Source organism: Odocoileus virginianus, chromosome 8 (genome assembly GCF_023699985.2).
Source record: "Odocoileus virginianus isolate 20LAN1187 ecotype Illinois chromosome 8, Ovbor_1.2, whole genome shotgun sequence".
Lineage (NCBI taxonomy): Eukaryota > Metazoa > Chordata > Mammalia > Artiodactyla > Cervidae > Odocoileus > Odocoileus virginianus.
In genome coordinates this window covers 23208670-23222476 of record NC_069681.1, presented here as the reverse complement: position 1 = coordinate 23222476, position 13807 = coordinate 23208670, and the positions used below count along the sequence as shown (strand labels likewise).

At 40.0% G+C, this 13807-nt stretch overlaps 1 long non-coding RNA gene across 1 annotated transcript; it reads left to right on the top strand.

The window, feature by feature from the left end:
- Positions 1–3138: 3138 nt before the first annotated feature.
- On the top strand, positions 3139–13282 carry LOC110136320 (uncharacterized). Its single transcript, XR_002313603.2, has 3 exons — positions 3139–4934; positions 8370–8463; positions 12997–13282. It is a non-coding gene; the product is annotated as an uncharacterized lncRNA (long non-coding RNA).
- The last annotated feature ends 525 nt before the right edge of the window (positions 13283–13807 follow it).

The following is a 13807-nucleotide window of genomic DNA, read 5'->3' as shown; positions in this document are numbered from 1 at the left end:
AAAAATAAACTCAAAATGGATTAAAGATCTAAATGTAAGACCAGAAACTATAAAACTCCTAGAGGAGAACATAGGCAAAACACTCTCCGACATAAATCACAGCAGGATCCTCTATGACCCACATCCCAGAATTTTAGAAACAAAAGCAAAAATAAACAAATGGGACCTAATGAAACTTAAAAGCTTTTGCACAACAAAGGATACTATAAGTAAGGTGAAAAGACAGCCCTCAGATCGGGAGAAAATAATAGCAAATGAAGCAACAGACAAAGGATTAATCTCAAAAATATAAAAGCAAGTCCTCCAGCTCAACTCCAGAAAAATAAATGACCCAATCAAAAGATGGGCCAGGGAACTAAACAGACATTTCTCCAAGGAAGACATACGGATGGCAAAAAAACACATGAGAAGATGCTCAACATCACTCATTATCAGAGAAATGCAAATCAAAACCACAATGAGGTACCATTATACACCAGTCAGGATGGCTGCTATCCAAAAGTCTACAAGCAATAAATGCTGGAGAGGGTGTGGAGAAAAGGGAACCCTCTTACACTGTTGGTGGGAATGCAAATTAGTACAGCCACTATGGAAAACAGTGTGGAGATTCCTTAAAAAGCTGGAAATAGATCTGCCATATGACCCAGCAATACCACTTCTAGGCATACACACTGAGGAAACCAGATCCGAAAGAGACACGTGCACCCCAATGTTCATCGCAGCACTGTTTATAATAGCCAGGTCATGGAAGCAACCCAGATGCCCATCAGCAGACAAATGGATGAGGAAGCTGTGGTACATATACACCATGGAATATTACTCAGCCATCAAAAAGAATTCATTTGAATCAGTTCTAATGAGATGGGTGAAACTGGAACCCATTATACAGAGCGAAGTAAGCCAGAAAGATAAAGACCATTACAGTATACTAACACATATATATGGAATTTAGAAAGATGGTAACGATAACCTTATATGCAAAAAAAGAAAAAGAGACTCAGATGTATAGAACAGACTTGTGGACTCTGTGGGAGAAGGCGAGGGCGGGATGTTTCAAGAGAACAGCATCGAAACATGTATATCTAGGGTGAAACAGATCACCAGCCCAGGTTGGATGCATAAGACAAGTGCTGAGGACTGGTGCACTGGGAAGACCCAGAGGGATGGGGTGGAGAGGGAGGTGGGAGGGGGAACCGGGATGGGGAATACATGTAAATCCATGGCTAATTCATTTCAATGTATGACAAAAACCACTGCAATGTTGTAAAGTAATTAGCCTCCAACAAATAAAAATAAATGGAAGAAAAAAAAAATAAATAAAATAAGTTCACAAGAAGACTGTAAAATCAGAATCTCAGGATTCAGCAAATAACTATTCTTAGAGTTTGGTGGCTCATACATGCAGGGTAATTTATGTATCTTAACTATTTTTTGGTGAGACTTCTGGCAAGAGTTTTTAAGGGTATCTGTTCAAAACAACTACTTCTTCAGATAGAGTGAAATTGAAGGACAATGAACTTCAAAACATGGGAAAAACACCTTTCAGTTGATGGACTCTTTCAGGAGCACACTCCATTTTTTTCTTTTTTTTTTTTTTTTTTACTATTTAAAGAGGATTTAGAAATAATAAACCACATTTTTATTGACCTGAACTATATACAGTATTTTATGTTCTTAGCATCTACTCTTCTTGGCTAGAGTTTGATTATATTTTGTGATCCAACATTCATGGTTAGTTGAGCAAGCTCTCTTGGCATGTACTTAGGTCAGTTTCTTTGTTCACAGAGATGAGGTCATTGTCACATGGAAACACTTAGTGTATTATTTAACTAATACATTGGAACAGTGAAACCTAGAAAGCATTTTTTTTAAATCAAGTTAAAATATCAAACCACACAGTTTTTTCCTTTTCACTCAGCGTAAAATTGCTCTTAGGAATTGTGTGATTAATATAACATCTGCATTTTCTAAACATGCTTTTCTTTTTTTGAAAAATTAAAAAACAGATTTTGACAGGGAGGACCCCACATAGCATAGTGACATAAATGGATATTTAAAAAATAGAAGAGAATCAAACAAGAGGATGGAGGTAAGAGATTGGAAGTAGTAGGTGAGAGGAGGAGGAGGAAGGGCTGAGTGGTGAGGAGCCTGGGTGGAATACAGTGGCAGTGGATTTGGGGACACATTTTAACACATTCCCAGGACCCATGCGATGAAGGGTGGCTGAGGGTGCTTAGGACCAGACCCTAAAAGGACATGACTGTGAATATAAAAAGACAGTGTCACACCTAAGAGGCCTCATGAAAAAGAAGCAACAGACCATAATAATAGATCAAAAGTAGCTGGCAAAGAAGAAGGGGTAACTTTGATAGGAATGAGGAAATTGGGAAGGGATAATCATTAGTTGAGATTGGTGGTATGTTGTTTTCCTCTAAGTTTCAGGCCACCAACACACAGGTTTTGTGTGCGTGTCACGGCCTAACCATGAAAGAGTGAGGATGGCCATGTTGGCAGACAGAAGGTGGGCTTACCTCTGTGCTGGGAACAAGCCAGTCCCTCTGTACCTGTGTGACCACACCTTTCCACAGATACTTGAAGGCAGTGTAGGTTTAAAAATAAAATAGGCCTATTAAATATTGACTAATTGGGAAGCTCGTCACAGTTATTTAGCTGGTTGAGGTTCAAAAAGAAAGAACTTAGTTTCTGTGACACTGTGAAATATATGGTGGTGTGTGTGCTCAGTTCTGTCCGACTCTTTGTGACCCTCTGGACTGTAGGCCACCAGGCTCCTCTGTCTAGGGGATTTTCCAGGCAAGAATACTGGAGTGGGTTGCCGTTTCCTACTCCAGGAGATCTTCCCAACCCAGGGATCAAACTCGTATGTCCCATGTTTCCATTAGCAGGCAGATTCTTTTACCACTGAGCCACATAATGGTGGTAAAATATTTTCCCTTCCTTAAAAGTGACTGTGGAGTTGCTCTGTGGAAATGGAGATAAATTGGTTCAGTTGTTTTTCTTACAAGTGACAGAAATCTAACTTGCACCATCTTAGGGAAAAGAAGATAATTTATTGGTTCATATAACTTGAAAAGTTCAGGGATTCACTTCTTCAGACATGACAGTCCCCAGTTACTTAAATAATGTTGTCAGGCGTCTGTTTATTTTTTACATCTCTTGGCTCTATTTTCTTTCTCTTGGCCGTATTTCTGTGTCAGCTTCTCTTTCAAATGATAGGAAAGATGGTTTCACATATATTTGGATCAAAACAGCCCTTATAACTCTACCCTGGAGTATTCTATTTTTTATGAGCCCATTTGGCCACCTGGTGGAAGAACCGACTCATTCCCTCATGCTGGGAAAGATTGAAGCCCAAAGGAGAAGAGGGTGGCATAGGATGAGATGGTTAGATAGCATCACCAACTCAGTGGACATGAGCAAACTCTGGGAGATAGTGAGGACAGGGAAGCCTGGTGTGCTACAGTCCATGGGGTCACAGAGTCAGACACAACTGAGTGAACAACAACAAATCAGTCCTTTAAAGATAAAAAAGGCTCCCGGTGATCTTCCCTGAAGTTAAGTACACCCATCATTGAGTCTTAGGGAGCAGCAGTGTCTCTGATTGGCAGGTCTGGGTCTTGTCTGTGTTCCCAGGATGAGAAAGGTGATGTCTCATGATTGGCAGCCCCCAAGGCATCCCATGGAATGGAGGAAGGGGGGCTCCTGAGAAGAAATGATGAGAGGCTGAAAGCAACCTCAGGTGGGCTTAAAGTTATTGGTAGGATGGAAACATTAAAGAAAAAAAAATGGTGTCTGGGAGATGGGGGGGGATAGACACCCAATAAATGCTCATCAATTACAGAGGAATTTAAGAAAAACTCAACAGCTTAGTTTTAGCCCTTGGCGAGTTCTGAAGCCAGAGAAAGCCCAGACTCCTGACCCACAGAAACTATAAAATTAAAAGCTATTCTCTATGTGGCAATAAATAGCCGGTAGGCTGGGCAAGCAACACATCAACCCCAGGCAGCGGGACTAATGGGAAGCCCAGTGGAGTTGATAGGCTGGGTCATGAAAGGAGCAGCTGTAGGATAACTGGGAAGGAGTAAGCACTAGAGAGTCTAGTAATGGCCTCAATAGACCCCCAAGGAGGTGCATAAGATGAAGATGATGAATTTGCCAAATTCCTTATTCTTAGAGGCTTTATAACATGGTGAAGACCCAGTAGACCTCATGGTCAGAAAGAAGTTCAAAGCCTGACTTTGTTAAGAGTTACTTAAGTTGTCTTAACCTTACTTTTCTTTTTGGTGAAGTAGGGTGACCTCTCATTTGGGGGACTGGCTGAGGTGCACGCGTCCCACTGTGCCTGACACGTAGGGACTCACAGCACATGGTCTATACTGGTAGCTTGAACATTTTCTTCTCCTTGTCCAAACTGTCTCTAGTCCATATTTGTCTGATTTACATTTCTGAGACATCACCCTCATTTCTCGATTTATCTTTCTGGCTGCCCCTTACCTTTGCTGCTTCTCTGTTCTTTCTTTTCCCTGAGATTCCATCATGGGTTTCCTCTTCCAATATTATCACCAGGGAAACTATTCTTTCCTTTCCCAAAGTTCCTTTGGGTCATAAACAGGAACTTCCACCCACACTTTCACACACATAGAAGCACTCATTTGGAAGCAAGCTTCCATCTTCTCCATACCTCCAATCTACTTTTATGCCCAGAAGTGGAAATGACTTTACTTTTTGATGACACTGGGAAAGGGGGATTCTGTGTGTAAACGTAGCTTTGGATTGCTAGAGTTCTCCATCCCTCTGTTTCTTTCTTTCCTTCTTACCCATTCCTCTTCTTTTCACCTTCTGTTTCCAAGTCTTCTGTGATATTCTTTATTGAAAGTAAGCATATTAGACAAGCCTGGATGGCCCAAATTGAGCAGGTAAATTCAACTTTGTTTAATATGGAAGAAACAGCATCAGAATAAACATTGTTGACATAAGTGCTTTAAGAATTCAAAGTGTAAGCTTACAATGTTTACTGTTTCATTTTGGATAAGAATGATTAACGAAGGACAAAATTTTATTGTTGATCTCATGTTAAACCTATAATGTTAAGACCATGTTAACCTCAAAGCTTATTCAAATGTTTGCTATAGGAAATTGTGTTCGCTCACTAAAGTTGTAACCTATGTTTGTGCTAGGAAATTGAATTTGCTCACCAGCTTTGTGATAATTAACTCACTGACTGTGACCTCATTGATCTTAATAAAATTGACCCTTCTCCATATTTAAACTTTGTAAATTCTCTTTAGATAGGAGTATATTTGAAACTCTTTGCCTAGATATTTCTTCCTGCTGGTTGTCGAGTTAAAATAAAATGTCAAACCTCATTCTTACACAGTACTGCTTGAGGTCACAATCTTATTTTTCCGAAAATAATAAAGACTATATTTTGATTTCTGTATTTTTTCTATATTTCTTGATCAATTTTGAATCTGGAGAGGATGGTTAAGTTCACTCTGGGACTTGTTTTCATTGTAACATGCTACCTGGTAGTAAGGTTGAGGAGGAGGGAATGAATAACCCTACTTAATTCTAACACAGGCAACTACCAACATTTTAGAAAAGACATCACCAGGATGGCAATATAGGAGGATTCTGAATTTTCGTTCCTTCTGCATTCCCATGTGCATTGCAGCCTTATTCACAATAGCAAAGGCATGTAAACAGACTGAGTGTCCATTGATGAATGAATGAATAAGAAAATGTGGTATATGTAAACACAATGGAAATATATTCCAATGTGGTATACATTTGACCTTAAAAAAGAAGGAAATCCTGCCATTTGGGACAACACGGTTGAATCTGGAAGGCATTATGTTAAGTAAAATAAGCTAGGCACACAAAGACAAGAAGAATCTTTCTAAGTAAGTTTATGGAGAATTTCCCCACCTTTAATATATGATCTCCCTGGCTTGCCTTCAGCAAGAATCCTGTTATATTGATTTAACAAGAATCCCCCTACTCTTGACACCTCTTTCCTCATGGTGACTTTCATCGACTGACCTCCTTATCTTGTTCTTTGGCTATAAATTACTGCTTATCCTTCTTATACTATATTGAAGTCTCCTTTTCCTCAATTATAATAGTTTCTGAATAAAATCCTACTTTACCAACTTGATCAGTACTTGGCTTCAGGTCTCTTTGACAGTTTTAAGAATCTTCATTTATATTCCTCTCCAGACTCCACAGATCTTGTTGTTGCTCAGTCACTAAGTCATGTCCAACTTTGTGACCCCATGGGCTGTAGCACGCCAGGTTTCCCTGTCCTTCACTATGTCCCAGAGTTTGCTCAAGTTCATGTCCATTGAAGTCAGTGATGCCATCCAACCATCTCATCCTCTGTCGCCCTATTCTCCTTTTGCCTTTGGTCTTTCCCAGCATCATTGTCTTTTCCAGTAAGTCAGCTCTTCATATCAGGTGGCCAAAGTATTGTAGCTTCAGCTTCAGCATCAGTCCTTCCAATGAATATTCAGAGTTGATTTCCTTTAGGATTGACTTGTTTGATCTCCTTGTAGTCCAAGGGATTCTCAAGAATGTTCTCCAGCACCACAATTTGAAAGCAAGAATTCTTTAGCGCTCAGCCTTCTTTATGGTCTAACTCTCACATCCTCAGATATTAGGGGTGGGTATTTACCAAGCATTTATTATTTGCCTGTCACAGTGCCAAGTGTCATTTACATATGATCCACATGCTAGCCAACTGATTGGTCCAATTGCTGACCTCAGTTTACATACAATAAAACTTGAAACACAGAGATGTTAAGTAACTTTGTCAAACATCTCCTAGCTCAAAAGGGTCAGAACTGGGCCTGGAATGGGGCTACTGCCTCAGAGATTGAACTCTTAGCTTCCATAGAGCTATTAAAATGGCAGTTGTGATCCACATTTATTTTGAAGTGAATAAAACGGACTCATTAACCACAAGTAGTGAGGTTGTCTGGAGATAATAATCATCTGGGAATCTGCAACAAATTGCTCAGACTCCAAGATTTGCCTTTCAGACATGAGGCTAATTGTAAAAACTGTTTACATTAACCTGTAATTAGTTCTGCCTTAAGTAATATAACTGCACAATGGAAAGAGTGGGTAATCTTGTTCAGATGGGAGTTTCTTCAAATAAATGAGCAAAGGAATGAAAAGAATCTACTTGAAACTTGAACGAAAGTAGCTCTGTATCACTTATCGAGAAGTGTTAATAGGTATGGGAAAGGGAGACTTTTGTTTGTCTTGAGATTGAACAACAGTGCTCAAGGGTTCTCTCTCTCTATGTATATATTGTTATATATGATATCTATGTTATACATATGATATATATTATATGTGATATATATTTGTTATATATCAATCCTAAAGGAAATCAACCGTGAATATTCATTGGAAGGACTGATGCTGAAGCTGAAGCTCCAATACTTCAGCCACCTGATGCAAAGAGCTGACTCGTTGGAAAAGACCCTGATGCTGGGAAAGATTGAAGGCGGGAGGAGAAGGGGACAATAGAGGATGAGATAGTTGGATGGCATCATCGACTCAATGGACATGAGTTTGAGCAAACTCTGGGAGATTGTGAAGGACAGAGAAGCCTGGTGTGCGCCGTCTGTGTGGTCACAAAGGGTCAGATACGACTGAGTGACTGAACAACAAAATATATATTATATAAGATATATATACTTATATATATCTTTACTCTTAAGATTTAGAATGTACTCTACTAGCAGGCAGGATCCACAGTGTGTATCTTTTTTTTTCTATTAAAGTTTTAAAATTTTGTATTGGAATATAGTCAATTAACAATGGCATACTATGTGTCTTTAAATACTCAATGTTAGAACAAATTTTTACCCACTTAAATGTTAGAATTGTCATCTAATTTACAGCATCACTCCTGTTGGAACTTGGCCCTTAGTGGAAAGTTTACAGATCTGTGGCAAACCTGTGTTTGTGGTTTGCTTCTTTGCTCATCATATTTATGTTTGTTCCTATTAATTTGAGAAATGTCATGTTTTTTGGCTCTTCATATGACCACGAATTTTCCAAGCTCCTGATGATTTGTAAACCACAGGATGCAGAGCTGGAATGCATTAGTTTAATAAAGGCAGGGAAAAGTTTGATCTTATAAAGTAGCAGTTATGCAAATGTCTTACAGTGAATAGTGGCCTTAATGGTCGCCATATTTCAGCCATAGCTGGTTTCTCAATGTACTTTTAGGTTTTTTTTTTTTTGCATGTGATTATAGAATTCTGACTTATTTCAAGGATAACTGAGCCTCTTTAAGATTTTCCTGCTTGCCCCTTACTGTGTTTTATCTTTCACAGTATTGCCTAAGCAAAGCGTAAAGGAAATCTTGACTCACGGATGGAATCAGCAATGAAGAATTCTGTGCTGTCTCAATCCCCTAAGTGAGAAAAGGTAAAAGTATTTAGAGAGACCATCAAGGACCCCTGGAGGTAGATAAAGCTCCATCGCTGTAGAGGAAGAGTCAGTCATATTGACTGCTGCCTGTTAGGTATCCCCATAGGTATTAGCAGTCGGCAGTCATCATTAGGTATCTATATCTCACAGTAATCTCAAATATATAACAACACACAAAACTGAATTCCCGATCCTGCCCTGCCCCGAATACACCCTGCCAAGGTCTTGTCCATCTCAGTTTATAGTAACTGTCTTCTGCTAGTTACTCAGTCCAAACATCAATAAGTCATCTTTATCTTTTTTTTCCTGTATGAATAAAGAACACCATTGGCTCTACTTTTCAAGTACATCCAGAATCCAATAACTTCTTGTTCTTTCTCAGCCTGATCCTAACCATGGTCACCTGAGTGCCCAGATTTTTGTGGTAGAAACTGAATGGGATTTCTGCTTCCAAGCGTGTATCCTTCCTTCAAGCTCTTTTCCAAGCTCCAAACTGACTCCATTAAACCTTCATCGGGTCATGCCACTGCTCTGCCTAAGACCCTGCAACCTTTCTTCGTCTCACCCTTCACCTGCCCTCCCTTCTCCCAGCTCCCTGACCTCACCCCTGTTGCTCTGCTTTCTAGCCTTCTTGTGCTCAGTTGTGTTTGACTCTGTGGCCTGTGGACTGCAGCCTGCCAGCCTCCTCTGTCCATGGAATTTTCCAGACAGGAATATTGGAGTGGGGTGCCTATTCCAGGGGATCTTCCCAACCCAGGGATCCAACCTGTGCCTCTTGCGTCCCCTGCATTGGCAGGTGGATTCTTTACCACTAGCACCACCTGGGAAGTCCTGCCATTTCTCAGATACTCTTAGCCTGTGCCTGCTTCGGAACTTTCGAGCTTATTGAAATGCTCCTTCAGCTCCATGTCTTTGCACGAATGGAATTTTCTGAGTGAGATATTCATGACTACCATATTTATGTCTGTAACTGTGTACAATACTCCTTATCCCCTCCATTATGTTATTTTTCATCACAATTATAAGTAATTTAATTTACTTGTTTCTTTTATTTATTTGTCCCCACTAGAGTACAGATTCTGTAACAGTAGGGATTTTTGTCTTTTCGTTCACTGATACAACCCCAGCAACCAGAACATTATTTGACCTGTAGTGGGTACTCCATAAATGAATACTGAGTGAATAAATGAAGATGTGAATGAACTGTGCTGGAACATGACTTTGTCCTCCTCTCTCCACTGTTTAATTCTGTAACTATTTCTCTGACCATGGAGAACAACACTTATGACCAGATAGGTGTTTATCTATCAGAATATGTCTAAGGTTAAATGTTAATAGGGGCAGAGGAAGACTATTTTGTCTGAATTGATAAATTCTCCTGTGTGCATTCTCTTTTCTGTGTCAGGGATAACTGAGATTGACCAGAAGGGATTTGAGGGGTAAATATGAGACTTACAGTAAAAATTAATTTTATCTGTAATTTTCAAGTCAAATATCAGACTAAGAGTCAACAAATGGTTTCAAAGAAATGCAGCAGGAAGCCTTTGGGATTTTTTCCCCAGGGTTTATATGAACAAATCAGTCCTTATGTGTGCAACTATTGTGGCTGGTCGTGCTTGTACTGTAGGATTGGGGTGAAAAATGTGTATTTTCAAACTTCTGTGATCAACTTGGGTTGGAAATGTAGCACCATTCTTGGCTGTTCCAGCTTCATAGTAGGTGGCTCTCGGGAATCACTGGTGCAGAAGATGCCTGGAGAACAGGAAGAGGGTGAAGGGACTAGGAAGGTTCCATTCAACTTGTTGTTTAGTCGCTAAGTTGTGTCCGACTCTTTTGCGGCCCCCCGGACTGTAGCCTGCCAGTCTCCTTTGTTCATGGGATCTCAGGTGAGCATGTTCGAGTGGGTTGCCATTTCCTACTCCAGAGGATCTTCCCGACCCAGGGATCAAACTAATGTCTCCTGTATTAGCAGGTGAGTTCTTTACCACTGAGCCACCTGGGAAGCCCTCCATTCAACTTACACATGAATAAAACAGCTATCCTTCCTTTTCCCCTCTTTTTTGGTTTAAAAAGTTCCCCCTAGCATTTTGCAAATTTTTTGTTTGTTTCTGAATTTCTTTATGATAATTTATGACTTTTTTGGGTTTTTCATTAAAATTTTACATGTTGAGGGACACTTCTAAATTCCATGATTCTCCTGTGCCTACGCCAAGTTTCTAAATTATATCATACTTGGGAACTGTAGCCAGGAGTTAAAAACCTGGCGGTTAAAAACTTGGATACAGTATAGGTTTTCTTCGGTTCCTTGGAATCACTCAGTATGACCTCTTGATGGGTGGGGGCTCCCTCTCTCGCTTTTCTAGTTCCTGGGGATTTCAGAGTTGAAAGTCAAATAAACAGACAACTGATGATGTGCCTTTGGAAAATGTGTAATTTTACTTCTACGTATTTCAGATGATTGCTTTTTTGGTGACCCGTGTAAAGGTATCAATATGTTAAGAAAAATATCTACATATAAATGTGTGCATACTTAAAAAATGCTGTGAACTTTAAAACATAAAATGTTTAATTATCATCCATCTTTACGTGGTAGATTAAAGTCATTTTTACTAATCTGTTGGAGAAGGGAAAGGCTACCCACTCCAGTATTCTGGCCTGGAGAATTCCATGGACTATATAGTCCATGGGATCACAAAGAGTGGGACACAACTGAGCAACTTTCACTTACTACTCTATAAGAGATTCCCAACCTGGACACAAAAGGATTTGCACATGGATTGTTGAAGATTGATTCAGGGTATGGAGAGAAAAGTTAATGTCAAAGAGCCAAGAATGGGAATTTTTTGAGAAGCTGTTACTGTCCAAGTGCTGTTTTAGTGCTCCACTCACCTTAATCCATTTATTACTTAATAGCAATCTTACCTGGTAGCTGTTATTTCCCTTAATTTACTGGTTAAGGAGGGTAAGTCTCAAATTGCATAACTAGCCTAAGCTTGTACAGAGATTGTGACTGAGCTGGTATTCAAAGCTCTGAGGCTTGTGTAACTCTGAACTTTGTGTTCTTTCAACTTCCTCACACAGAAATGGGAGTCTCAGGGGCCTGGGCAAAAAAAAAAAAAAATTTTCTTGTTTTCTTGCCCAGTCATGAACTCATCTGCTTCCCTAGCCTTCATCTTTTCCTGGTTTATTGAGAATCATGGTACCATCTCTTGGGTTTTTCCTCTGCCACCTCTTTTATTACTTCCTTGTTGAATTTACTCAAAGTTTTTTTTTTTTAAACTGCTAGTTAAATTGAAATGTATTTTTTTTTTTTTAAAGCTATCTTTTAAATTCCCCCCGCCCCCCCCCCCCCCCCCCGGCCCCTGCGCCATGGGATCCTCCAAGTTAAACAGGATTCCATAGAGAAGTTCTGATAAAACTCTGGCTAAACAAAGAATTAAGTAAGATTTCACCAAAATTCAAAGGGAAACCAGACTTAAGTGATTCTGAACATTTTCTCAGAAGAGTTGGGGCAAGCACTAGCATGAAAAGCTATATCATTTGAAAGATACCCCCACTTTATTATTCTCATGGAAATTAACATCAAAACTAATTAAAAAAAAACCCCAGGATTCTTTTGTTTTATGAGGTATGGTAAGGAGATGGGACAGGATTTGAGTATACTGCTGATGGAGCAGTAGCATTGAATTTGAGGATGCAGTGGCAGAGAGGCAGGGGAGGGGGGTGCAGCTTTGACAGTCAGTATCCCATTCTTCCTTATTCTGTCACATTGCAAGTTTCTGATCTGCAACAACCTGAGGGAGAGAAGGAGATAGTTTGAGGTATGAGTAAGCATAGAAAGTTACAAGGTGCTTTAAAATATATTATTTTATTCAATCTTTATAACACGTGTGTGAAGTGGGTAGCACAGCATATTACTTGAGCATATTACCCTCAAATCTGAGTGACTTACACCAACAAAGTTGATTTAACATTTACATTTACTGTAGGCTGTAGATCAGCTGCATCTCTGCTTCCCATGTCCTCATCATTTTAGAATTCCAGCTGAAAGAGCAGCTTCCTTGCAGGCACACTGTTGTAATAACAAAGAGATGGGACAAGCATCACATTCCAGTGGACACATCATATGATCAGATCCAAAGACAGTGGGCTGAAAGTGACAGAAAGTGAAAGTGAAAGTGGTTAAGTCGTGTCTGACTCTGGTATTCTCCAGGCCAGAATACTGGAGTGGGTAGCTGTTCCCTTCTCCAGGGGATCTTCCCAACCCAGGGATTGAACCCAGGTCTCCTGCATTGCAGGCAGATTCTTTACCAGCTGAGCCACAAGGGAAGCCCAAGAATACTGGAGTGGATGGCCTGTTCCTTCTGCAGCAGATCTTCCCAACCCAGGAATTGAACCAGGGGCTCTGGCATTTCAGGCAGATTCTTTACCAACTGAGCTATCAGGGAAGCCCGCATTCAAAGTGTACAATAATAATGCAGCACACCACTGGAAAGTTTTATTATTGTGATTGTGCTTCTTATTTTACAGAGGTGGAAACCAGTGCTTAGAGGGGTTAAACTGCCCAAGTTCACACCACTGACAACTGGCAGAAGCCAACTTGGAATCTCAAGTTTTGACCCAAGGCCATTACTTTTTTTGTATTATACCAACAAAAATGTCAGCTTCATTTACTCATCCGTCTTTGTTGCTGTTTGTCTTGAGAACAGTTTTCCTCATAATGACTTCCTACGAAAGTAGTTAACCCAGTGCCCATCACGCTTCCTTCCCTTTCAATTCGCCAATAAACAGCTTTGAAATGGTTTTGAAATGCAAATGTGTTCCACGTGAGGGAAATATTTTGTAAGTTACCAACAGTCCATTCTTGGATGAAAGCTTAAATTAAAAAATAAAATCCCTCTTCAACACTGGAACCATATTAACTTGAATTTCCTTTAGCAATCTTAAGTCTCAAATTTCCTTGCATCAGTTAAAGACATTGTATCAGTTAAAGCCAAGTATAATTTATAGATGGTTGTGTGGATTTTTAGTGAATAGGAATTTTGCAAGCATCTCCAGATTGAGGTGCTTTGTTAATGAAGGTGGTGATATGACCCTGAATTGTTTCCAGCCTCCCACGAGTTCTCTAAACCTTAAGGTGGCAGGGCTGCTGACTTTTCCCAGAATCCTTAGATTTCTGCATTTCCTTGTCTCTGGGTCTTGGCTTAGTCTATTGTTCCCTCATCCTGAAATGCTTCCAGCCTGCTCCACCTTCTCCATCACCCAGGTCTAATCTTGATAATTTTTCAGGCTCTATCCTTAAATGCTTTCTACTCCAGGCAGGAGTTGCCCAATCTCATCA